This window comes from Panthera onca, chromosome C2 (genome assembly GCF_046562875.1).
Source record: "Panthera onca isolate mPanOnc1 chromosome C2, mPanOnc1 haplotype 2, whole genome shotgun sequence".
NCBI classification, from domain to species: domain Eukaryota; kingdom Metazoa; phylum Chordata; class Mammalia; order Carnivora; family Felidae; genus Panthera; species Panthera onca.
Window position 1 is genome coordinate 17,075,802 of NC_138347.1, and position 26,717 is coordinate 17,102,518.

The following is a 26,717-nucleotide window of genomic DNA, read 5'->3' on the forward strand; positions in this document are numbered from 1 at the left end:
TGCTCTGTCTGACCTTCCAAATTAGTCTAGTATCCTCGTACTAGTTTGGAAGGTCAGACATAGATAGATAGATAGATAGATAGATAGATAATGAATAGATATAGATAGATAGATAGATAGATTGGCAATGGGGATCAAGTGTAGTTTTGATTAATTTTAATTGTTATGGAAGAGACGTGACTGATATATTTTTAGCATTATTACCATCATGATTTTTATATATCATCTTTATTTTGTACAAATGGGAAAAATGGGAAACATCCTTTTTTGTATGTAAGCTAGAGATCAAGGAAGGAGTTCTTGGAAGTTGGGTGAAATCAATAATGTTAGAGTAAGGCTTAGTAACCTAAAGGAAAGTAAAATTTCAGCAGAAAAAAAATAGAGAATTAGCCTGACAAAATATTCTTTCCTGCCTAGAATGGTTTTCTCTATTTTTATTGCATTCATTTTTTGTTTAGATATGATTGTGTTATTGTATACATGCTATGCTGAGATTTTTAGCTTCCATTAATTTAAACAGTAACCAGATTCATATTAGAATTCCAAATACTTTATTCCTACTCTAATGTGAATGGGCCAGAATTCTCTGTCATTGGATATTGCATATATGTTTGAGATGGTTTTCTGTGAGCAATGTGCAGGAGCTCTACCCATGAACTTTGTTGTAGTCCATGAGGCTGAATAGAGATATTGTGGTTCACTTACAGGTTGAAGAAAGTTGAGATCACCCAGTAAATAAAATGCTGTCTGTGTGGATGACACACATATATGCACACACACATACACACACACACAGGATGCGTGTATACATTTACGTACATCATTTTAGAACATTATTCGCACACCTAACATAAGATCAAAACTGTTTTTATATAAAACCAAGTCATAATTTTATTTATTGTAAATTATTTCAGTAGTTAAAATTCCTCAATTAACAATAAATATATGCCAATTTAATCTCATTTTGTCACTGTTTTTTAAGAACTATCTAAAATATTGTTGTACTTTATCTTTTCTTTAAAATATCTCAAAATATGCAGGATTAAATTATGTTACCCACTTACACTGACACTGGTTGTTTTATCAGAGTTATACTTCTTTATCTTTCCTTAATGTAATGACAGTAGTAAAATTATTTCAGTAGTTCCATGATGGCATTGAATACATCTATGGAACACTCCCTCCTGAAGGTTTGTTTTTAATTAAGATGCCTTAGGAATGACATAATCGAGCATAAGCTCATCACATGGTCATATGCCAAGAATTAACAATAGTTACATTAGTGTACTATGTTACCTAGTAACAAAAGCAACATAACATTTTCATAACAGTTTAATATATATTCAAAATTTCCCAAAGTTCTCATAACCAAATACATGGCAAAAATACTCACACATATTATATAAACCCTTATGAAACGTGTATTCTGTCTTCTGTCTTGGTGTTCTTTTTGCATATTATTCCAGTTTTCTACTTCATCTGGAAATGTGTTCTATGCCACACTGGATGTCAAATGGGGAAATAGAAACAATAAAAAAGAACCAATTGAAAATTCTGGAACTGAAGAATGAAATTTCTGAAATTAAGAGATTTCCTTGGATGGACTTAACAGCTGAATAGACGTGACAGAGGAAAGTTTAATGAACTTCATGATAAATCAATGAAAACTATTGAAGGGAAAAAATGATGAGAATAAAAAAAAAAGGAATAGAGACTTGAGAACTTGTCTGATGATCTCAAACATTACAGCACATGTAACTGGAATAATAGAAGAAGAAAGACTTGAGGACCAAAAGTCTTCAAGAGATAAAGTTAAATATTTTACAAATTTGATGAAACACATGTAATGACAGGCATAATACGCTTTGTGGATATCAAGTAGAGAGAGGAAAAAGAAGCTTAAATGTATGTGTATCCCATTCGAATGGTTGAAAGACAAAGACAAAGACAAAAACTAGATCTTGAAAATAACAAGAGGAAATTAACACATTATGTAAGAGGAGACAAAATTTCGATTAATGGCTGACTTCTCAGCAGATCCTTGGGGACAAGAAAAGACAGGAACAGGGGTGTCTGAGTGGCTCAGTCGGTTAATGATTTTGGTTCCTGTCGTGATCTCAAGGTCATGAGATCAAGCTGGGCGTCAGGTTACATGCTGGGCACAGAGCATGCTTAAGATTCTCTATCTCCCTCTGTCCCCCTCCCACTCATATGCACCTGCGCATGTGCTCTCCTTCTCAAAAAGTAAAAAAAAAAGACGGAAACATCATTAAAAAGCTGGAAACAAACAAACAAACAAACAAACAAACATATAAACACTGGCAACCCAGAATTCTATATCCATCAAAAACATTCTTCAATAATGAAAGTAAAATAAAGATACTTTCAGGTAACAGAGAACCAGAGGAATTCATCACTAACGGATCTGCCCTAAAAGAAATACTAAGGGAAGGTTTTCAGGATGAAAGGAAATGATAGCAGAGGAAAGGCTGTGTTCTCAGAAAAGAAGAAAGAACATCTGAAATATCTGAGTAGATAGAAAAGAGTATTTTTTCTTTTCTCCATTTCTGATTTTTTTGACAATCTCTACATATGTATGAAAAAACTTTGTCTTGTAGGTTTGTAAGTGTAATGTAACCCTTGTAACATAAAAAAGAGAATTTATGACATATTTATTTGCAGGATTTTGGTATTTTAGACAAAGTAGTACATTATTGAATAAACTATGCAGAATTAAGGTTGTATAATGCAATCCTTAGGTCAATCATGCAGAAAAGAGCTAAAAGGCAACAGGAAAATTTAAATAGAATTCTAACAACTATTCAAATAATTTAAACAAGTAATAGTAAAAGGGAAACAGAGGAGTAAAAACAGAGCAGAAAAGCTGAGAACATAAAAAATGCTTACCACAAAAACAACTGTATTTATTACATTAATTTCTAATAGATTAAATGATCAAAGTAAAAGTTATATTTTCAGAATGGACTCATAAACCAAACCAAGTATATGCTATCTACAAGAAACAGGCTTTTATTTTAAAGACAAATATGGTTTGAAAGTAAATGAACAACAACAACAACAAAAACATATAATGCAAGCTTTGAGGAAAAGAAGGCTTGAATGGTTATATTAACTTTAAGTGGAAGTTGTTAAGACAAAATATATTACCATAAATAAAGAGGGAAATTTCATAAGTACAGTTGACCTGTGAGTGGGTTTGAATTGCTCAGGTTCATTTATATATGAATGGGGTTTTTTGATAAATACCAGACAGTACTGAAAATGCACTTTCCCTCCCTTATGAGTTTCTTAATAACATTTTTAATCTAGCTTACTTTATTGTAAGAATATAGTATAAAATACATATACCAAATATGTGTTAATTGACTGTTTATGTTATCATTAAGACTTCTGGGCCACAGCAAGCTATTAGTAGTTAAGTTTTTAGGGAGTCAAAAGTTATACACAGATCTCTGACTGCTCAGGGTCAGCGCCCCTAAACCCTCAGTTGTTCAAGAGTCCACTACATAATTTTATAAAACAACAACTGCTGAGAACCAATGATCTAATTTCCCCCTTAAAAAGTTAGAGAAAAAGAGCAAATTAAACCCAACGTAGTTAGAAAATACAAGGTAAAGATAAAATATATCAATACGAAAATAGACACACAATAAAGAAAATTAACATAATGAAAAGAGCATGTTTGAAAAAATTAATAGGGGTGCCTGGGTGGCTCAGTCGGTTAACCGTCCGACTTCAGCTCAGGTCATGATCTCGTGGTCCGTGGCTTCGAGCCCCAACTGCTCACAGCTTGGAGCCTGGAGCCTGCTTCACTTTCTTTGTCTTTTTCTGTCTCTACCCCTCCCCTGCATGCTCTCTCTCTCAAAAATAAACATAAAAAATTCAAAAAAAGAAAAAAAAATTAATAAACTTGGTAATCCCTACCAAGTTTGCTCATGAAAATCATAAGAAAGACTCTGTCAATATCAGACACGCAAGAGGTTACAAAAATAGAGACTTTATAGGTTTCTTAAAGGAATCTAAAAGGGTATCATTACCAACTTTATGCTGATAGACATGGTGACTTAGATGAAATGAACAATCCATCCGGCAGCCATCGCTGGGAAAGCCAGTTTCACACAGGTGCACCCTAACCAACACCTTCCTCAGCTGGCTTTCTGCCCCAAAGCTTTTTGGATGTTTTGCCTTCCCCAGTCCTGCAAACTAGAACGTGCAGGTGTATTAACACCCACAGGACAACTCCTGAGCAGTGGGAGAGGAAGAACAGGAACCAAAGGGTAAATAAATATTCTCTTTTTTATTCTTTTCAAGCGGACAACTACCTGTAGGAGGCACCCACCACAAATTCTCAGCTACTTCAGTGGGTCTCAGTAGACTCAAGCCCCAACTGCTCATAGCTTGATAAGAGACTCTCGTGTTGCCTCTACCAGTCCTTCATTCCAGTTTTCTGGCATGGCAAATGCAAATGAACTATCCATAAGCAAGAGAATGTCTCGGATTCAGGTTCTGGGAAAAGTATGACATCAGTGGGAACAGAAAATTTGAGAACTATCTGGAAAATAGCAGCTGAGATTGAAAATGACAGGGAAAAAAAAAGGGCAGAGTCATTTGATGATGATCTCCAAAGGAGTGGCTTACAACAGAAGCATATGTTTACTTGTCCATCTCGGCTCTGGTGCAGCCGTGATCCTCACTCAAGAATACAGCTGGATGGAATTTCTCTGTCGGAACAATGGCAGGTGTCATATCATAGGGATGAGGGGAGCATGTCACTTCCACTCACATTTTATTACACAAAGTTTGCCACATGGCCACACACTTGAGTGCAATTGCACAAGATGTATAACATTTCAGCAGAAGGGATTTCAAATATTTATGAAAATTGAAGGATGGTCGATTCAATAAAATGCAGGAAAAAGCTAATCGTAGAGCACTTAATAAAATTTAGCCAACTGTTTGGTCACAAGATTACTATTAGATATAAAAAATTACAAAGCATGAGAAATCTCTGCAAACAAAGTATAAAAGAAATTTTAATACGTCTTAAATAAAGTTATCTTAATTTTACAAGTGAAGCTTTACTTTTGTTTTGTTATTGTTGTTGCTGCTGTTTTGCTCATTTTACTGTGAAGCAAATGAGTTCCAATGAAATTATTTATATCAGAAAAAGAGATTTAGTACTGCAACTTTTCATCGTTTTAACCGTCCAAGATTTTATCACAGGCTTATTTTTCACCCATATTTTATTTGCGTAAGCTCAGAATTGTCAACTGGTAAAATGTTATCATAAAAGACATTTTTTTTCATAAAAATAAATCTGAAATAACTTTTCACAAATATGTTACAGTATTTGTGAGCTGCATAAATTATCAGCTGAACGCTGGAAAATCTTGGAATTTTGAACTGTGATTTATTTCACTGACGATGCTGGTTTCCTGTAGCTTTTAACATCCATTAGGATTCATGCATTCTCATAACCTAGCTGGTTTTCTGAGTAGGTCTAATATGTGCTTGCTTTTATGAAGGAATATCCTTGAGATTTGAATGATAATTTTAATCCTTAAATTTATAGAATGACTGATTCCATTATTCATAAGAGGAACTATATTGCCTATGATTCAACGACGACTCCACATCAGAGGATGTCAGAAGATCGGTAGCCTCAATTGACCTGAGAATGTCAAGGTTCCTTCACCGTGTGAGATTAATTTTGCGTTATACATCAGGCACTGATTTTAGTCAAGCTGTTAAGGAATTATAGATGTCATCATACTGTTTGTAGACATCAATTTCACGTTCCCAACTTACTCCTCAAAGTACTAGCTATGTAGATGTCAAACCGGTGCGGCTCCCAACACTCACACAAAATGATCCACGGTATGCAGTTAGCAGTTTCTTCTCATTTCTACCCACTCTGCATCTGTACTAGGAAAAGTGAGAATCTGCGTAAAAGAAATTCTAATGTTGGTGACTATCACCAAAGAATGATGATTAAGGCAAAAGTAACACTGGATAAGAAGACATTTCCATTTAATTGTCTCGGGAGGTTTCGGGTACCTGATGCATGTGAAAGACAGGTGAGGGGGACACTTTTGAGCAGGGACTCCGAGCCACTTTTGAGCCAGAATAGGAGGATAATATGTGTCACTGGAAACCATGTACTTGAGCACGGTATTTAATTTGATTCCTTGTGGCAAGAGAAATCAGCATACTGTCACAAAGCTCGTATACCAAGCCACCCCAAGCACATATTTTTATGTAATGGATTTAAAAATGCGTTGCAGATATTACATAACAGTATCTCACAAGGGTGGGCTGGTCTCAATTTTGATAATAGCTACTGTTAGGCTCGCCTACGCTAAGCTAATAATTTAAGTTTAGCTTGCCGAATCCGTTCTTTTGTTTTATAACCCAAATCTGCTTTTCATTTGCGTGTGTAAGTTGGTCATCTGCTTTGGTGACAAAGAGGAGGTGCCTCCGGAAAGGTTCTCAGGCCAGGCTGCAGTGTTGAAAGCTTCATAAATCAGTTCGGGTTCATACAAATATTACTTCCCTGATCCAGATCTGGCATTATTAATAATGATTTATTATTTTAAAAAATTTCCAACACAAAACATGGAGAGCTTTGAAATCATAATTTATTTTCCTTGCTTGCCATGCAGTCTCACTTGTCATGATATTTTTCTAAGTTTTAGGCCTGATTACTCAGAGCGAGTGTGCCTGGCTAAAATACGTCCTTTACCTGGAAATAGAAACTCTAACTCTATCAAGGTAACTGAGCTCTGCAAATAATAGCATAGAAGATGGTCAGTTCTTTGCCTATGGTATGTTTATGCCATCATCCTTCTGTGTTTCCCTTCCTTAAAAATAAGGGACCTGGGCAGTTTGCCTACAGTCTTTCGGGGTGGGGGGTGGGAATTGTGAATGATGACCCTGACAATACAGAGTGAGCTCTTTCCTCCACCTATCTTCTAGAATGGACTGCATGAAAATGAAAAATAAATCGTGTTTTTCCTTGCAAGGCTAAGAGACAATGCGATTTGGAATAGCTACAGATGTTTCCAATGCTCCTCTAAATGCATCTGAATTTAATAAGCCGAGAGTTTGTAAATATATTTGTCTGTCAATTAGTTTGTTCCAGTACTTTTGTTGGATGTAAAATGTGTTGGCCCAATTATTACGCTATTTTAAGACATGCTCAAAGTTTGATTTCTTACTCGTTCCACCAAATAAACTTCAATGAAAATAAGCTATTAATAAAGTTTTCAAAGCTTCACTTTTAAAATGTATTTCAGAGGGCGCTTAGTAGGTTGAGCGTCTGACTCTTGATTTCGTCTCAGGTCACGATCCCAGAGTCATGGGATCGAGCCCTATATCAGGCTCTGCACTGAATGAGCAGCCTGCTTAAGATTCTATCTCTCCCTCCCTCTGCCCCTCTTCTCTGCTTGTTCTTTCTCTCTCAAATTAAAATAAAAAGTTAAAATACGTTTTGGTAAAATAGACTTTGGTGAAATGCCAGAGGTAAATGTCATATACAAAAAAAAACAAAAACAAAAAAACAACAGGGGGGCACCTGAGTGGCTCAGTTAGTTAGGCATCCCACTTCGGCTCAGGTCATGATATCACGGTTTGTGAGTCCGATCCCTACATCAGGCTCTCTGCTGTCAGCACAGAGCCTGCCTTGGATACTCTGTCCTGCCCCCCTCCCCCCCTCCCGGCCCCCACCGTCTCTGTCCCTCCTCTGCTTGTGCTCTCCCTCTCAAAAACAAACATTAAACAAAATTTAAAAAAAGAAATTAATTAAGTGAAGTTCATAATTTACAGGTCTATATATTATATTGAACAATACTGAGTAAAGAAAGAAATCACTGTACTTAAGTAAGCCATAGCAGAAGGAAACATGAAACATTACCCCCCATGGTTCACATTAATATTGACTTTCTTACATTCGCTTCAAGCATATTTATTGAGTATCTTCTGATATTAGTTTGTCAACCCTCTTCTAAAATAAAATGGTCTATAAGTTTTCGAGATGGACCATCGTTTTTTGAAAAAAAATTTGCAAGACGTTACCTTGTCAAATAAAGGCACCTTAATTTTTAATATCAGTTTTTATTTTAAGAGAGCAAGATAAAAAATAAGATTTAAATATATTATTTCACATCCTACAAGATACTGAGCGTATAATGATTAAACAAACAATATTCCTGACATAGTAATGCCAGAAGGACAATTAATGGTATTTTGAAATGTTGTTCATCAGTGAAATAGAACAATGAGAAAGTGATTATAGCTTAGATCACACAAAGAAAGGAACACTTTAGACAGATGAAGTAGAATTAAATAAATTCCCTAATGGGATACTCTGTAGTATGCCACCAATCAGGTGGCCTGCAGGGACAAAGGCATAGAGGAAAACTTTCCCTAGGTTAATCAATAAACTATGCTATTGGCATTTTACAGGTCATTTTGAGGAGGAATAAACCCTACCTAAAAAATACTCTGATAAAATAATTTCTGTGCATTTATAATTTTTAGCTGTAGTTATAATCCAAGCTGTAAACTAACCAGATGACATGGGATGACAATGTTATGAAGAACAAAAAAGACTAGCAGGATAAAAAATGTCACTAAATATTTAAAATATTCAAAGAAACTAAAGAAACCAAAGAAATAAAGAAACTAAATGGACTAGTAATTTCTTTTTACCTTGGCTCTACTAGATTAGAGTTCCCATTGCCTCTTTGATGAGTAAATGAGCTATGTTAGATTATCATTGTATTATATATATATATATATATATATATATATATTCATTATGTGTATGTATATGAATTGTATACTGAAATACATTTAGTTTCACCACAGAAGGCAGTTAACTTGACACATTTTTATCTCTACTTTGGCCTCAGTTTAAACTCTCTGTACACATAATACACTCAAACGCACACACACACACACTCACACACACACACACACACACACACACACAGACCAAGATATAATTGGACCAATAAACTATGTCAACTAAACTGATATTTGTGATCAAAAACATATACACCCAAAACTTATTTTCCTTTCCCAAAGGAAACTTAGGTAAGTTATGTATCTTTTAGGATACTTGATTTTAAAAGGTTTATTTCTCACTGCTGGGCTGTATTTTACACTCCCTCATTATTGCATAAATGTCACTGTGTTTGCAGCTCCTCTGATTTTCTGTGGTCACTCTAAGCTAACATCCAGTGACAAAACTTTTCTCCTCATCCGCATGGGGGAACTTTCCCTGTTCCTTTTTAAAAAATGTTTATTTATTTATTTTGAGAGACTAAGAGAGAGGGACAGAGAGAGGGGGAGAGGGGAAGGGGTAGGAAGAGAGGGGGAGGAGGAGAGAGAAAATCCCAAGGGGACTCTGAACTGACAGTACCTACGTGGAGCTTGATCTCCCAAAAGGTGAAATCGTGACCTAAGAGGGAATCAAGAGTCAGACGCTGAACAGACTGAGCCATCCAGGCGCCCTGCACATCTCCCTATTCTTTCCATGTTTTTCCAGCATATTTGCTTTCTCCACGCCCATCTCCATGATAGGTTAATTTATTTTGAACCTTGGTTTAAGGGCCCGCATATTCTTCTCTTTCTGAACACTGTCGTCAAAGCTTTTGTCCCGAGAGTAGCTTAAAAACATTGGTGACCTGTGAGGCAGAGTTTTACTGAAACATTGAGTAATGGGGTATATTATTTAAAAACAAAAATATGAAAATAAGATGAAGGGAAGGAACTATTATTAACACCGAACAGTTAATGCACTGGTCCTATTTATCTTCCATTTCCCACCACAAGTATTTGTTATGTTTATTTATTAAGAGAGAGAGGGAGAGAGAGAGAGAGAGAGAGAGAATGCGAGTAAGGGGGAACCCCAAGCAGGCTCTGCTCCGTAGGTGCACAGCTCCCCACAGGAGGCTCGAACTCACCAACCATGAGATCATAACCTGAGCCGAAATTAAGAGGCAGATGCTTGACCGACTGAGCCACCCAGACGGTTTCCCACCACAAGGATCTTCAGTCCTTGAACACCCATTCCCACCTCTTTCTTGGGCCCCAGTCTGTCCACATTTATTTACCTCTGTCCTCTCAATTACCTGTCAGCTTCTAACCCTTAAATTCTAGTTTTCCTTCCTGTAAAATCAAGCTCTTGGTTTACTTTTGCGGATCGCAGCAAACAAACGAACAAATCATGAACACATTCTGTTCAACAGCAGTCTGACCTGAGTAACAGAAAGTTATCGGTCTGTCTGGTCTCCATCTTTTAGCAAGAGAAAGAACCCATGAGTCTTTGAAATAACAGCTCTGCTATTCTGTTGGGGAACGCACTGTGATGCTATACTTCCTCTCCCTAACAGCCAGGGTTAGCAGAAGACAAACAGCACAAAGTTTCATTCTCTTTACCTCTGGCCCTGTACATTCAGTCCACAGAAACTCCTCTGAGGCAGTTTATGTATCGGTTTTTATTTTACTTCCATTTTCACCAACTCCTGCATGAAACTATCACAGGAATCGACGAATTAATAGATTTCTTCAGTTTGAAGTCACAGTGAAGAAAGGATTATATTTTGATATTTGCCTCTTAGAAATGGCAACTACTAACAAATATATTGTTTGAAAATGGTCCCGGGGCGCCTGGGTGGCTCAGTCAGTTGAGCGTCCAACTTTGGCTCAGGTCACGATCTCGCAGTCTGTGAGTTCGAGCCCCGTGTCGGGCTCTGTGCTGACAGCTCAGAGCCTGGAGCCTGCTTGAAATTCTGTGTCTCCCTTTTTCTCTGCCCCTCCCCCTGCTCATGCTCTCTCTCTCTCTCTCTCTCTCTCTCTCTCTGTCAAAAGTAAATAAACATTAAAAAAATTAAAAAAAAAAAAAGAAAATGGTCCCTACTTCCCACCTTATTAAGTAGATTCAATAATTACATTCAGAATCCCCCCTCCCATAGCCTTCTGTTTCTGTCAATATAGATAAAAATTATGTGAAACAACTTGGGGTGCCTGTGCAGTTCAGTCGGTTAAGTGTCTGACTCTTGATGTGGACTCAAGTCACGATCTCACTGTTGTGAGATCGAACCCCTTGTTGGGATCTATGCTGGAGGGTGGAGCCTGCTTAATATTCTCCCTCTCCCTCTACCCCTTCCCAGCTCTCTCTCTCTGTCTCTCTCTCAAAGACAAATGTGAAAAAACTTTAAATGTGAAAAATAGTATTTATGTATCTATTCTTTTATCTTTTGAATATTGAACATATTCAATCTCAGGACGCTTTCAAGTCAATGGGCATTTTATTAACAAAATCGAATAAATCACAATATCCAGGTGGAGTGTTTGGGATATTGAAAAAAAAAAAAAACATTAATAAATGTAAGAAAGGTCTGAGGTACAAAGGAGGGTATTGAAAAGAATAAAGTCAAGTGAGGTCCTGGGCTTTTGCATGGATATTTAATTGAATGCATTTAGGTAGAGGGGAAATGGATTCTCTATTAGGATAATTTTTGGTTTCAGTAAAAAACAGCCCAATACAAAAAGACTTCAACCAAAGGAATATGAATTCGTTCTCACAAATAAGAGTCTAGGGTTGGTGTTAACTTCTGGGTCTAGGTCTTCTCTGAAATTCTCTTGTCACTGCCTTACTCCATATGGTGGCCTCTTTCTCATGGTGGTACCAGTTCTGGGCCAATATTTAGGCGAAGGTAACATGCAGAAGAGAGAATGTACCTCCCAGTGGCTCTCCTGAGAGAGAGAGAGAGACATAGAAAACAATAATGAGACACATTTCCCCCGTATTTCCAAACACATTTCTCTCACATGCCTTTGGCTGGTAGGGTCACATGCCTTCCCGTCTGAACCAAATCCTATGACCAGATTAATGCCATGTGATGATTGGCTTCAGCCTGATTTCGCTGAGAACCAATCACTTTGAAGGACCACAGCATTATTTTAAAATTAATCATGAAAGCTTTTTTTTTTTTTTTTAATTTTCCATACTTTTCTTGCTGTAGCAAAGCTTTCTAAATTCCACTGATTTATTGCTCAAGGATAAATTGTTCTTTAAAGCTGTAAGATGTTAGTTTGGCCTGATCTGGTTTGAAGCTGTGTCCATACTGCTTAACAGCCCGTGTACTGTGGGTTCAGTTACTGTTGCAGCCATGACTCACTGTGTCTAGCTGTTGGCCACGACATTATGGAAACTTCTGAGTCTGCACCTTGCGATGTCCCATATGCTGTTGACCAGGTTTCCTGTGGTCTAGACAGTGGCCTGCGGGCAGATCATTTGTGTTACTATCAATTCCCTGAACCATAGTATGTAAATATTGCTTTTTTGGAATTTGTTTGAGATTGTCTCAAAAAACTTCATTGCAATGTGTTTGTGTGCAAGTTATCATTTAATAAGCTGCAATACTGGATACTTAGTGTGTGCTTATTAAAGCATATTTTGGAAAGCATTTCATTGATTATAATACTTGCCACTTTATTATCTTCAGTTTTTATATAATGCAATCATTTCAGAAGCAAAGTTATCATGCAAATGATTCTATTTGAAAAATATGTAATAGTCAAATATGGCCTCTTGTATTAGATAGTAAAATCTGCTAGTTAATATACAAGGTGTGGGATTTTTTTTTAATTTGAAATATTATACTATTTAATGACATCTCTGTCTGTGTATTTCTCACATACTGTTGTATTTCAAGTAAATATAAGATAGAAAAACTAAATACCAATTTAACAAATAGTCTTATTAGAGTTGAATCATTCACTTTATTTTTTATTTATTTACTTTAAATGTTTTTTTAATGTTTATTTATTTTTGAGGGAGAATGTAAGAACATGAGCAGGAGAGGGGCAGAGAGAGAGGGAGACACAGAATCTGAAGCAGGCTCCAGGCTCTGAGCTGTCAGCACGGAGCCCCACGTGGGGCTCGAACCCACGAGCTGTGAGATCATGACCTGAGCCGAAGTCGGAGGCTCAACTGACTGAGCCACCATGCGCCCCGAATTATTCACTTTAAAATATAATTTATTATAAATTGCCCTTGTGTCTTTAACAAGTAATCTATTTGCTGTAGTTTCCTTTAGGCAATCTCTTTTCAGGACTATCTCAGTTGCTTAACCCTTAGTACATTAGAAGATGCCATTAATATCTCCAGGAAGACAAGAGAATGAATCAGTCTCTGTTCTCTGGGAGTGTGAAATTATATAGATAGATGCTAGATAATATGAGAGTACATATATTCAAGGGATTTTTTTTCCTAGGTCATTTAAAAAAATGTGTTTTGTCCTCATTATGGCTTGGTTATACAAAGACATAATGTCTTTTTTTTTTTTTTTTTAATATGGAATGCTTCGAGAATTTGGACGTCATCCTAGTACAGGGGTCTTGCTAACCTCCTCTGTATCATTTCACTTTTAGTGTATGTGCTGCTGAAGGGAATACTTTTTTTTTTCTTTTCTTTTTTTTTAATCAAGGGGTTTTTTATATTCTTGTTAGTCATAAGTACTCTGGATTACTGTTAGGAGTTTCTTATTTCCCTGTACTTGTGGGAGAAGGTAGCGGAAATTCCTGTAATGCTGTGGGGGAATCCCCTCTCCTACGTCCTTTTGCCAGGGGAATACCGGGAATAAACTTCTACTAGACTTTTAGGAGCACACCTTATTCCTAGGAATTCCTATCCGTTCCTTGTGGACTCTGTTATTAGCATCAGCATTAGAACACATGGAGTAATTAATGGGATAAATACCAAACTAAGGTGCAGTTACATTTCAGTTTCAGGGAGATATTGTAAGTCTCACGCTATAGTAATATAAAACGCCGGAATTGAACCAGAGACTAAGGTACTCGTGTTATCAAATGGAGTCTTCTAATGCCATTTTAGCTTTAAAATTTAGAGTCAAAATGTATTGACTCCAGACTGTAGATCAGCATGGACATGGGGTTGGTTTTATTCAAACATCTGACTCCAAAGACTATAGGAGACAACCTACAGGCTCTGGGGTATGTGGTTTTTTTTCTTCATTGCTTGTCTGTTCAAAGTACTTCTATAATTTAATTAGGAAAAACGATTTGACCTAATCCAAAGAATCACAATACTTCTATTTGTCAGTTTTTGGAGATGAAAAATAGTAAAATGTATTTCTTCATTTCCTGCCTAAAGTTGTAATATTTAGCTTTTGTGTTACCAGTTTCCAGATTAGATTAGTTTTTTGCTGAAGGCTTTGCGTTGTGCATGCCTCCCATATTACTACTTACTATTTTCTTTATGTGAGAGGCTTTGGATAGTTATAATATTTCAGATCAGAGAAATTTGCTCTGAGCTTTATAAGATAAAGTGTCTGTGATCAGTAGTTTTATTTTTTTTCCCCTGGTATTTCTGGTAAAGCAAACTGGCACCTGCTATTTCCAACAGCCAGTGGCAATTAGTCATTGCTGTTTGGTTACCTAGAGGACACAGTTCAAGTTTCAGCAAGTTTTCATCTTTCCCACCTCTATTATAATATCATTTATTCTATTGGCAATGTCTCTAGATATTTGATCATCTAGCTTGTGCGGTTCATCTTCTTGTTTCTGGGAAATTATATCTATTTTAGAATATCTTCCTTCGCTAATGTAAAGTAATAAGATTTCATGGATAATAAGCCGATGATGTATACTTATCAATGATAGGTATAAAATATGTAAAATTTTATTTTAAAATCTGTTACGTTAATGTGTAATTACCAGAATTTGCATACGACGGGATAACTAAACAAGCTTACACTTACTACAATCAGTTTGATAGGCTAAAAATTCTGAGGCAATGATATCGCATTATCCTTAACCCCCCCATCCCTTGTGTGTTGGCTGTGGTGGGGGAAGCTATCTTGTCTTGTGCATCAAATGCAATTATTCTTGAGAAGTCTCATCTGTACCTGGATTTGTTTTTTTTTTTAATTTTTAAAATATAACTTATTGTCAAATTGGCTTACATACAACACGCAGTGCTCATCCCAACAAGTGCCCTCCTCAATGCCCATCACCTATTTTCCCCTGTCTCCCACCACCCCCCCATCCACCCTCAGTTTGTTGTCAGTATTTAAGAGTCTTTTGTGGTTTGCCTCCCTCCCTCTCTGTTCGTAACTATTTTTTTCCCCTTCCCTTCCCCCCGTGGTCTTCTGTTAAGTTTCTCAAGATCCACATATGAGTGAAAACATAGGATATCTGTCCTTCTCTGACTGACTTAGTTCACTCAGGATAATGCCTTCCAGTTCCATCCACATTGCTACAAATGGCATGATTTCATTCTTTCTCATTGCCAAGTAGTATTCCATTATATATATAAACCACATCTTCTTTATCCATTCATCAGTTGATGGACATTTAGGCACCTTCCATAATTTGGCTATTGTTGAAAGCTCTGCTATAAACATTGGGGTATATGTGACCCTATGCATCAGCACTCCTGTATTCCTTGGGTAAATTCCTAGTAGTGCTATTGCTGGGTCATCGAGTAGCCAGAGACCATATATTGAGTGGCATGGAGAGGCACTCTCCCAACACTGGATTTGATTTAGATTGAGATTTGAACCGTGAGCCTCAGCCTGATGATACTATAAGGAAATGAAATCTCTGTAGGGCCTTGAGAAGGAGAGAGTGAACTTTGCATGTAGAAAAAATATAGTTTGTGGACAGATACCAGATTTTGGTGGTTTTAAAACATGGCCACAAATTCTTTGCTACTCTTCCATAAAGAGGTGGGAATATGTCCTTTTCTCCTTTAGTATGGGCAGGATGACTGTCATAATCAATAAAATGTGGCAGAGAACGCTATGACTTTCCAAGCTAGATCATCAAATGCCATGCAATGTTTGCCTTATTCATTGAAACACTATCTGGGAGCCTTAAGTCTGCATGTAGGAAGACTAGCTAACGTAATGTGACCATTCCACAAGGGTGCCCAAGCCACATGGACCTTGTTAGAGCAGGTCCCACTGCAAGAACTTCAATTGACAGAGCTAATTGAGCGTGACCTTTGAATTCTCCAAATTCAGTTTTGTCACACATGCATATGAAAAGGCATCCAAATGATCGCAGGCCCCAGTTACTCCCAGCCATTGAAAGCTTCCCAGTTAAGTCTCAAGATATCATGAATCAGAGACAATAAGCCATGCCTGCTGGCACTCTGCCTGAATTCCCCACCTTCAGTATCCATGAACATAATAAAATATTTTTTTCTTTTATACACCAAATTGGTTTGGTTTGTCATGCAATACTTGGGAACTGGATGACATACCCAGCATAAATCAACATAATAAAGTTCAGCTTCCATTTCCCTACTTCAGCTTGAAAGCTATGATTTGAAATTTCAGGTATGCTATCCATTACTTGGAAAATTAAAAAACAACTAAAAACTCAAAAACTTTTTCCCTCACCTAGACTTACAACAGTAGATATGTTTAGTAAACAGGAACTTCAAATTTTTGTTTAAGCATAAAAGGATAGTTGTGCATTTTGCTTTAATAGTGAATATTTAATGCTTACCAATTGTTTCATTTGAGTTTCTCAGGGCCCATTTAACACCAAAACAATTGAAGTCTCTCATAAGGTATTTAATATGCAATTATTTTACACGAAAGGGAAACTTAACCTGAATAAACTATTTATTCTATGTTTTTTTTCTGTTTTTTCTTTTATTTTATCTGACTTCCATTCTAACCCATATCTCTAACGTAAATGATAATCATCTGGCATACACAATGTGAAGAATTTGGTGTATTAAATCCCACAATCTAAAGAAAATAAATACGTGTGCTTTTTGGTATAAGAAAAATAACATCAAGATCTTTCTCATAATTCAAGCATATGCATGCAGAGCCTTTCCAAGAATTTTATACAGTTGCATGCACACATACACACATACATTTGTTTTACCTCTTAGGATTTAAAAAATGTCAATAAGGTCTTTACACTTCATTAAAGGGTAAGCAAAAATGCAATTAAATATCGATAAACTTTGAAAAATATTCACTCATTATATAGGCGTGGCCTTGTCCAAAATTTAAATGAACATAATAATTTAAATTTGGTAAACATAGACACTTTTCGTTAGTAGTTACACTGATGTTTTCCCTAAGAAAATCTTCCCAAAGCCACATCACCCTTAGAGGGTTTGCACATGCAGGAGGGGAAATAGATTTTTTTATCTTTCCTATTGTAAACAATCTGAAACATCCCTTTTAAAATAATCTTTAGAGGGGCGCCTGGGTTGCTCAGTCGGTTAAGCGTCCGACTTCGGCTCAGGTCATGATCTCACTGTCCATGGGTTCAAGCCCCGGGTTGGGCTCTGTGCTGACAGCTCAGAGCCTGGAGCCCGTTTCAGATTCTGTGTCTCCCTCTCTCTCTGCCCCTCCCCTGTTCATGCTCTGTCTCTCTCTGTCTCAAAAATAAATAAACGTTAAAAAAAATAAAATAATCTTTAGATTTGACTGTTTGATTTGGTTGTCAACATCCATCTTCCAGAATACAGATTGCAGCAGTATTCATTAAAACTATAGAACTGTCTTCAGTAAGCAGAGCACTGAGTATTCAAAGCCGGTAGTTGGAAATTATGCTCAGATGGAAGAAATGTTATTTATGCAGAGTAGGAAAGAATCGGAATTGCACAATATTGTTGGGTCTTCCTCAGAATCTGAGAGTTGGCATAAATAAAAAGTCAAATTCCTTTAGAATAATCAATTGTCATAACTCAGTAGTAATTATTATGGATTGATTTCATTTCAGTAAAGCCAAAACCCTCTTCAAAAATAACCATCTATAACTCACAATTAATAAATCTCATTGCCCGTGGTGAATTTCATATCCGTTTGTTGAAGCACTGTCTTTTCAAAGACGTTATTTTCTTTCTGCACCTTCTTTCCCGCTGAGGGCAGTGCTACATTTGTCACAGGAGAAAGGGCTCCTAAAGGATGTTTCAGTTGTGTCGTGTTATATTCGCCCAACTCCACCCCATATAATTTGAATGAATAGGTACCCACCTATCTTCGTATATTCGTATATATATTGTCTTCTCCAAAATCTGCATTGTAGTAGGCCATCTTAAATATAAAGCAGCATCCCATCTCTAAATGACAAATAGTAGCGTAAAAGGAAAGTAAACCCACAAATGATTGAACATACTATGTTTTTAAATACAAATTTCCAAAATGGTCATGTTTTTGTGTGAAGAATAATATGTTACAGGCAAGTAGAGTAGACTTAAAAAAAAAAACCCCACATTTTAAGTCTTGCTTTCATCACATTTAATAGTAGAAATTTTGGAAAGTTCTCTAGTACTTTGAGTGTCTCTTTCACTATCATCTCTCAGGGTTGTTGTGAGGGCTTATGAAGGACACAGGTGCAAAGTAAGTACTAAATGAATGCCAGCTTCTTTCTCTTTTGTTCCTCTCTTGGAGTAGGATCAAGGCTTAGTAATACTTATATACTCTAATGTCTTGAAAACAGTGGACAGAAAGCAAATGCTTGTAAATTATGTTGACTTATTATTCAATTTTTATAGAATTTTAGTCAGATATTTTTGGTGATTTCCATATATTGTAAAACAAAAGTAACTCATAATTGCATAACATAGATAATGCTTAATATTTCAGTGCTAACGAATGAAATTTATTCTAAGAATATTAAAATACATTGATATGATCATTATAGTTTAGAGTAGAGGGGCACCTGGGTGGCTCAGTCAGTTAAGCATCTGGCTCTTGGTTTGAGCTCAAGTCATAATTTCCAACTTTATGAGCTCAAGCCCCACGTCAGGCTTGCACTGACAGCATAGAATCTGCTTTGGATTCTCTCTCTCCCTCTCTCTCTCTCTGCCGCTCAGGGGGAGAGAATAAAATAAATTAAATTAAATTAAAAACATAATTTAGAGTAATAGAAGTTATGAAAGGGTAAATACATGTGAAAAAGTAGTATATGTGACAAGGTAAATAAAGCAGAGGTATATCTGATTGAATTTTAAGATTTCCATCCTTTTCCTTAACCCTGAATCCTGCACATGAAAAATAGCAGATGATGATTAATTAAATTCTACATTTGAGATCATATAGTTCTTATATAAGTTATTCTGTTGTTCACCATAACATTCGTATAATTATGACTCTAAAAATTTTTTATCAATTTTATCCAGTATGTTATTCAGTGTTTTTTATTAAGTTCTTATTGTGTAAAAGGAGGCATTTAGTATACTTACAACACCAACTTCCAAATTGGGGTCATTGTGCAATTTTTATTTTCAGTTTATTAATTAGTTAAAATATTTACTGTGCACATACTATGTACTGTCACTATCCCAGGGTCTAAGAATATAATAGATAATAGAACGGAGTTGGCGCCCACATGCAGCTTGAATTTCAAGGGAAAAGGCAGGCAGAAAAACTAAATGAAATAATTACAAAGTGAAGTGACAGACACATCTTGCCTTGTCTTTAGAGAATATTGGTGGTGCCATATTGAATAAGCGGTGAGACAAGATCTCTCTTACGAGATAATATTTAACTGAGACCTTAAAGGTTGAAAAGGAAGCAGCCAGGAAAAGACCAGGGTCTTAGAGCATTCCTGATGAAGGGAGCTGTGATTACACAGCAACATTCCCAAGATGAAAAGCATCATGGCCTGAGGAAGACAACGGGGGTCTGAGGCTCAAATTATATTGTTAAGATTTTGTCTTTGTCTCTCTGTTTCAGGCCGTGTGTGTGTGTGTGTGTGTGTGTGTGTGTGTATTTAACCAGCTCTCTTTTGTGATGGCCCCAAGTTCACATCCTTTCACCTTATCCGCCCCTGTAGAATACTGTTTTTGTTTTTTGGGTTTTTTTCTGGTATCTTCAGTAAGAGCACTAGCCTGTTTCTCATGGGTCAGAAATGATTCACGTGATTGGCTAAATCTGAAATATAGGCCAATGCTTGGAGCACTAAAGAAATATATCCCACCTGAAACACCTGGGATGAACGGGGGAAAAGTGATTTCTTAAAGGATGATTAAGGTGCTGTTACTACAAAATGGATGAATGGATACTAATCAATGAATATTCACTATAGAAGTTCACTATAGAAAGTTCACTATACAATGTTCACTTTAGAAGTTCACTATAGAAGGCTATATGTCCATGAAAATGGACATGTCAGTAGGCAATTTGGAGCTGTATGGTCTAGATATGTACTGGAGATTAAAAACAATGAAAATCATCAAGAGATAGATGATATTCAAGAAGTGAGAAAAGTTTAAACAAAGTAGGGAAACGTATAGAACAGAGAAAATAGCACACAACCTAGCCCCATGGAACTCTAATTTTTAGAAGCTAAGTGGATGGTGCAAAGCCAGCCGAATAGTCTAGAAAGAATTTTTTTCTGTATAGCTGAGTGATCTGGTCAAGTACGATTGGCTCAGGTCTCTTGCAGAAGTTATGTATCTGTCTCTACTGTTGCTACCCGTTCTTTGTGAACATTCACTGAGACCTTAGTTTTCTGGGAGACAGTTGGGAAGGATTCTCTTTCATGTGTGTCTTTTGGATTGCACTTTCTCTATTCAGTAGCTTCTCCAGTGCAATACCAATGCTACATTCCAGAAACTCCTCAAAGGTAGTGAAATGCGTTAATAGCACACATCCTTGCTTTCCAGGACCATGTTTTGGATTTGCACATTTTTAAATAAATTTTCCTTCATTTCCACAGGATATTGGGAGGGAAGGAGCTAAATGCCTTTCCCCAATCTGCCACCTTCCACTAGCAACCTAAACGTTATTTCTATAAAATAATTTCCTGAAGGTTCCATGCATTAAAACAAATCCTGCTGTGTAAACTAAGTAATAATTTTCCCCTGGAAATTGAGATTGAGTTTAAGTAATTGAGTAAAATTAACACTTAACTAATGTGTTTTCTTTCTAACTTATTAAATAGTTTAAAGCTTTTGAGGCAAGAGAAGCTCATTTATAATGTTCCAGAACACCTTTATTATAATCAACTTACCTAATGGAACACTCTGATATTCTTGGTTTTACTTACAGATTGCACTTTTGCCTTTATACCAAAATAAGAACGAATTATTTTAAAAAATTTCATCTCTTTGAAAAACAAATGCATGAACCCATGCATCCTTTTATTGAATGAGTAGTTTGTTTTTAAAATTTCTGATAGAATAAGCTCCCTAATTCAGTTTTCCTTTACTTTTTAATTAATGAATTATATTGAGCGAGAGAGCATGAGTGGGAGAGAGGGGCAGAGGCAGAGAGAGAGAGAGAGAATCCCACGCAGTCTCCAGATTCAGCATGGAAGCTAGCCTCAGGCTGGATCATGACCTGAGCCAGAATCAAGAGTTGGATGCTCAACCAACTGAGCCACCCGGGCACCGCAATTTTCTTTTAAAACTTTAGGAAAAAATATTCAACACCACTACAACAGCAATCAGAATACTTACTTCAGATAATGCTATTGTTAATAATTAGCTCTAACTCTGTAGGTAAATTGGCCTGTCAAAGCGAGCTCACTTCTAATATCCCTTCATAGGTTTACTGTTAGAGCTAGTATTATAAAAAATGATATATGTCAGAGCAACAAGCACATGACAGTTACTCGATCCGTGTATTCTATTCTATTCTATTCTATTCTATTTTATTTATTTATTTATTTATTTATTTATTTATTTATTATTTTTGTAAAGTTTTATTTATGTTTGAGAGAGCATGAGCAAGGCAGGGGCAGGAAGCGGGGCTACAGAGGGTCCGAAGCAGGCCCCATGTTGACATCAGCAAGCCCAATGCAGGGCTCAAACTCAACATTCCTTGAGATCACGACCTGAGCCAAAGTCTGAGGCTCAACCTACCGAGCCACCCAGGGGCCCCGATGCTGGTTATTTTAAATAAAAATCAATTTCACTAACAACTCAAAGATTTCCAGTTGGAATGTTTTGTTTAGAAGGTATTTTCACACTCAGTTGATTAAAAAAAAAAAAAAACCATTTAAAAATCTGGTACGAAACCAGTATACATGGTTTGCATTCATTTTAAAAGCAGATATTCTGTTCAATTCATTTTTTCATTTCTTTCTGGCACCGCCTAAATCCAGATGATATTACGCTGTGGAAAACAAATTGGTTATTGAGCTTTTCCAGCTGTGAAAAAGGAAATAAAATCCCACACTTTTTAGGCACTGTGTATAAGGAAAACACTTTTCATGGCAGGTAAATATATACTATGGCTCTTAACGACATCCAGGTGAGTGGTCTTATTTCAAACTGTTCTTAAAATGATTTTGACGCTAATGAGAGCTCAGCTAGTCAGGTGGGAATATCTTTTGACTTTGTGACTGGTTCTGTTTTGACCCTCATTCTTTACAGAAAACAGGACATTTTTCTCTGGGTTAAGAATTGATGGTATCTAACACGAAGCCGAAACAAGAGCCTACGGTCTGAATAGAAATATAACAATTCTTATTTAATCTATTTATTCCACACTACTTGTGGCGTCAGCAGGTTTCGTTGCCCTTCTACTCTTCAGTTTCATCGTCCCTGTATGTGAATAATTACAACCTCACCTCACGATTGTGTGTGTGTTAAAAAACTTATCCTGATGACAGTCCAGGAGCAGGCTCTCCGCACGTTATGGCTGTGTCTTCTTCGTCTATGTGAAAGAACCACAATTCAAGGTCAAACTGTATAACCCTTCATGGAAGCTGCTTTTGCTTTGAACTTTGCCGGAATTGCACCATTTTCCAGATATTTATTTGGTTGCCTATAGCTGTAAACATCTAGTGGACGAACAAGTAGATTAAGGTGAAGTCACAACAGCCTGTTGTCTTATAGTAAACCAAAGGAAACAGCAGTCTACAGGGTAAAGAAATGTGTCTTCTGTGTTGTATTTTTGGTTTCCAGGATACAATGTCTTTTGGAGTTTTTTTTTTTCTCTGTGTGAAAAACATGTCCTTCAAAATCATCCTGGGAAAGAGTACATAAAATGAATTTTTGGACCCATATCTTTCTGAAATATTTGCATTTTATGTTCATGCTGAATTGATAGTTTGGATGGTGTGATAGTTCCCTGTTGCTCTTGTAAGAAATGATCACAAATTCCGTGGCTTAAAACAAGACAGATATATTTATACTGATTTGGGGACTTTTGCTTTGGAAACGCCTCTTCAAGTATTTTTCGGAAAAGTACCTGGGGTGGACCTCCTATTGTGACCTCCTGGGGGACCAATAAGCCTGAGAGCTTTATTTGAGCTTAAGCTTACATGGATGTTACTTGTATTACAGAATGGAACATCAAGCCTGGAATGACACCCGTCTATGTAATCTGCTGCCTGTGTGGTCCATTGCTCACCTTGATTACTTTCCTGAGAAGAATGAGAGACTTTTGAGGGACACCGGTGTCCTTGCCTCTCTCGTAAACCCCTCGATTGAATGGCTGAGGTTTATTTGCTCAAAGTTCACTGTGGTGCATTAAATTGCTGGCTTCTGTTTCTTTTCTTTTTGATTTCTCCATCCTAGGGCAAGTGGAAGGGTGAAGGGAGGGGAAAGTGGCTGGGGAGATCAGGGCAAGTTTAGGGAGAGGAAGCCTAAGACTTAGTACCTTAAAACAATACAAAAATATCCTTATACAATTCTGGAGATCAGAAGTCTAAAATGGATCAACAACACTGCATTTCCTCTAGAGATTTTAGAGGAAAAATTGTTTTCTTGACTTTTTTAGCTTCTAGAACCGGCACGTCGTGACCTCTGACCACATCTTCAGATGTCTTTTAATCTTTCTCTCAGCTTGTATCGTCACATTGCTTTTTTATGACTCTCACGTCTCTGCCTCCCTCTTATTAGAACTTTTGTGGTTATATTGAGCCTAGCCAGGTAAACCAGAGCATTTCCCCATCTCATAATCTTTAGCCTAACCTCTCTAAATCCCTCTGCACCTAAAGGTAACATTCACAGGTTCCAGGGATTAGGGTGTGGTATCTTGAAGGGCCATTATTCTGTGTATTGCAGGTCCCCAGAGATTCACGTCCATGCCATGTGCTAAGTACATTCATCTTATTCCCTGATCGCCCAGAGTCTCAAGCATTACAGCATCATCACAAGTTCAAAGTTTCATCTAAGTCTCATCCTCAAAGGCACAAATCTCATTATCTAAATCATCTAGATTAGATATGAATAAAACCCTCAGTGTAATCCGTCCCAGGACAAAATTCCTCTTCATCTGTGGATGTGTGAAGCTAGAAGACATCTTATTTGCTCCCAAAATACAATGATGAGACAGACATAGGGTAGCATCTATGAATGTCCTTATTCAGAAAGGATTAAAATGGATAGAAAAGGGGGTCACCAGTCCTAAGCAATGTCCAAATGGGCAAATAACATGAGGTTCCAAGGCTGCAAAATAACCCTGCATGGTTCTGGCTGTCCTCTTGGAGTTAGAGACTCTGCCCTCTGGATCAAGCCTGTGTACTTGGAAGCACCTTTCTTTTCTCGTGGAGGGTAAAATGTGTTTGCAGCTGAGGAGGTTTATCTGCTTATTTCCTATGTATAGAATTGTGAGAGTCTAACAGCTTTCCTTTACTCTGTTCTCTTTCTTTTTCATTCTGACGTGGCAGTTTGTTGGCATCACGTTCTCAAGAACCTTGTAAATCTCCCTTGTGTGTTTCAAGGATTCACTCCATTAGACAAGAGGCTCATCCACAGATCTCTCTTGGATAATCCCATCCATGTTCCTGGCTTCTGCTGAGATGGATGAGGGGATCTGTGAGTCACTTGTCCGATCCCTCATAGAGCCACATGTGTAATTGAAGACTCTCATCTTTTGATCCTTCCAAAGCACTAGCAAAAAGTTGTCCGGCCACACCTTTGGCTTTCTTTTCAGAGCCGACTCCCTTGACAGTGAATCTTCTAATCTTACCGTCTGCCATCTGGCCAGGCTGAGAATTTCATATACAATCAGGTCTTCCTTCCTTTCACGTTGACAGAACTTCCCTCTGTCTCTTTCCTGTTATGTTTTACCATATGCAACAGAAAGGAACTAGGTTCTACTTTCCACAGATTGCTTAGAAATTTCCTCACCTAGACACTCAAGTTCTTGGCTTACAATTTCCTCTATCCACACAACAGTAGGATGCACCTCCACTGAGCTTTCTGCCATTGTTTGATAAGGATCTTTTTTCCTCTAGTTTCCAATAATATTTTCCTCTCTTCTTTCTGAGGGCTCACCAACACTGCCTTTATGTTCAGTTTCTACCAACATTCCACGTATGATGATTTAGGTATTGTCTGAAATGGATAAGCATAGATTGGGTGAGAAACATTGTTACTCAGGAATGGGTACTTAGTGTTCTCTGTGAGAAGTGCCATAATATGCCGATTCTCACTATTTTCTACGAACTGCTCTCCATCTGGAGGCCGCTATCATTATTTTTTAACTGTCATTGAGATGTTAGGCCTTTATTTATTTATTTTTAATTTTTTAAATGCTTATTCACCTTTGAGAGGGACAGAGTGCAAGCAGGGGAGCAGCAGAGAGAGAAGGAGACAGAATCTGAAACAGGCTCCAGGCTCTGAGCTGTCAACACAGAGCCTGACACGGGGCTCAAACCCACGAACTGTGAGATCATGACCTGAGCTGAAGTCCAACACCCAAATGAGTCAATCAGGAGAGGTGTTAGGCCTTTTAAATGGGAAACCCATGTTCTTAAGTTACGGATAATTTTCTCATATCAATTTGTTGACAATATCCTTCTTCTTCTGAAACTCCTTTCTTTCTGATTTTTTAAATTCAATTATTTAGCTTCCTGGGTTAATCCTATAATCCTAAACTCTTTTTCTCTTTTATTTGCATGTTTTTTGCTCTATTTCTTTTCTCCTGTAATTTTTGTTCAGATTTCAAGAACCTTTACTTATCTCTGTTTTTTTTAACTTAAAAAATATATTCTGTTGTTTTTTAAACTTAAAAATTATATTCTGGTGTTCTACCTTCTTTTATTATTTTCGATTTTCTCTCAGGGTACTATTTATATAACTTTGGGAATTTTAATTTTTCCTACAAAGTGTGCTTCATATGGTTTCCTTTTTCTACCTTTTTGTTTGATTTGATGCCTTTCATTTAGAAATTAAAATACATACACACACACACATATATATACATACATATGTATGTATATGTATATATATACATACATATGTATATGTATGTATATATATGTGTGTGTGTGTGTGTGTGTGTATGGTGATCCTTAACTAGCTATTCATAATTTAAAATGTGGCACTGAAAATACTCTTTGAACACCCTGTGTGTATGAGTAGGTCTTGCTGATCAGTGATCTTTATGACGGTGATCACACAAGATGCAGACATTTCCTCTTGGTGCTTCCAAAGCATTAATATCAATTTTCCTGTAATTGAGGCCATTTATTATCTTCAAAGAAGGATGGTCCAATCTGCTGGTAGCAGGCAAGGGAGAGAATGATAGGCTTTCATTGTAACACTTGGTTTTTCTATGCCATCTTAGCACACAAATTACAATCGCCTATATATGCTTCATGTTTTTGAGATGAGAGATTTGGTGATCCAGTTTCCCCAGAAAGTAAACTTGCCTTTTTTTTTTTTTTTTTTTTTTTTGTCCCTGGAGTTGAGGTTAGAAAGAGATTGACTTTACTACCAGAGGTTG

General features: G+C 36.9%; 1 non-coding gene across 1 annotated transcript; it reads right to left on the bottom strand.

The window, feature by feature from the left end:
* Nucleotides 1-13,381: 13,381 nt before the first annotated feature.
* On the bottom strand, nt 13,382-13,488 carry LOC132684430 (U6 spliceosomal RNA). The gene has a single exon (XR_009612653.1). It is a non-coding gene; the product is annotated as a U6 spliceosomal RNA (small nuclear RNA).
* Between the last annotated feature and the right edge of the window lie 13,229 nt (nt 13,489-26,717).